The sequence below is a fragment of the Rutidosis leptorrhynchoides genome, chromosome 7 (genome assembly GCF_046630445.1).
Source record: "Rutidosis leptorrhynchoides isolate AG116_Rl617_1_P2 chromosome 7, CSIRO_AGI_Rlap_v1, whole genome shotgun sequence".
Taxonomy (NCBI): Eukaryota; Viridiplantae; Streptophyta; class Magnoliopsida; order Asterales; family Asteraceae; genus Rutidosis; species Rutidosis leptorrhynchoides.
Window position 1 is genome coordinate 151144210 of NC_092339.1, and position 1465 is coordinate 151145674.

At 36.8% G+C, this 1465-nt stretch overlaps 1 non-coding gene across 1 annotated transcript; it reads left to right on the plus strand.

The window, feature by feature from the left end:
* The first annotated feature begins 982 nt into the window (after window positions 1–982).
* On the plus strand, window positions 983–1089 carry LOC139860666 (small nucleolar RNA R71). Its single transcript, XR_011763296.1, has one exon. It is a non-coding gene; the product is annotated as a small nucleolar RNA R71 (small nucleolar RNA).
* The last annotated feature ends 376 nt before the right edge of the window (window positions 1090–1465 follow it).

The window sequence follows — 1465 nt, forward strand, 5'->3', positions numbered from 1 at the left end:
GTATGGTTTAACATAAGGTTTAGCCTTAACTGTGTTATCTTCATTAACCTTCTCAACTACCGGTTCTTTTTCCTTATCTTGATCAGGTTGTGGTTCTTGTGGAGTAGGAATAGCTTCATCAGAAGTTACATGTATTTCTGGTGGTTTAAGTGTTGTACCACTTCTTGTGGTAATGGCTTTAGCTGTTTCATTCCTGGGGTTAGCATTTGTATCACTAGGTAAACCTCCCGGTTTTCTTTCACCTATTAATCTTGCTAGGTTACTTACTTCTTGTTCCAGATTTTGAATAGAAGCTTGTTGATTTCTAAATGCTTGAGCATTTTGTTCATTAGTTTGTTTCAGAGATGTGAAAAACTGCGTTTGAGTTTCAACTAGCTTCGTCATCATATCTTCTAAATTCGGCTTTTTATCATCGGGTTGTGGTGGTTTGTTTTGAAAATTAGGTCTTTGCTGATTGTAATTATTGTTGGACACTTGTTGATTGCTAGGACCTTGTTGGTTGTTGTATGGAATATTTCGGTTATAGTTCTGATTTTGATTGTAAATAGGTCTTGGCGGTTGATAATTATTCTGATAATTATTTCCAGGCCTTTGGTTTATGTATAAAATATTCTCTCTTTGTTCCATTGTTAATTCAATACTGAGACAATCTTTTGTCAAATGTGGTCCTCCACACTGCTCACAACTAATTCGTATTGAGTGAATATCTTTAGTCATCTTTTCCATTCGTCTTTCCACAGCATCTATCTTTGCGGAAATAGAATCTAAGTCATGGCTAGAATCAGCTCTAGCTTCTTTAGATGATCTAACGATATGTTTTTCTTGGTGCCACTCATGTGAGTGGGAAGCAGTGTTATCAATAATTTTATAAGCATCAGTTTGGGTTTTCTTCATAATAGAACCACCAGCTGCCATATCTATGTCTTTCCTTGTAGTGATGTCGCATCTTTGGTAGAATATTTGTACTATTTGACAGGTGTCTAAACCATGTTGCGGACATCCTCTTAATAACTTTTCAAATCTTGTCCACGCCTCATATAGAGTTTCATTTGGCTTCTGTGTGAACGTAAGAATTTCTCCTTGAAGTCTTACGGCTTTAGATGCAGGAAAGAATTGTTTAAGAAAATTTTCAACTAAAACGTCCCATGTATCAATCGCCCCTTCAAGTAACGATTCCAACCAATCTTTGGCTTCTCCCTTTAAAGTCCAGGGAAATAACATGAGATATATCTGTTCATCCTCCACTTCTCTTATTTTAAATAGTGTGCAGATCCTATTAAAGGTACGAAGATGTTCATTTGGATCTTCCTTCGGTGCACCACTAAATTGGCATTGATTAGTCACCATGTGTAGAATTTGTCCTTTGATTTCATAATTTGGCGCATTAATGTCTGGATGAGTAATTGCGTGACCTTGGCCAGTGCGTTTAGCTCTCATTCGGTCTTCCATACTTAAAGGTTCCAGA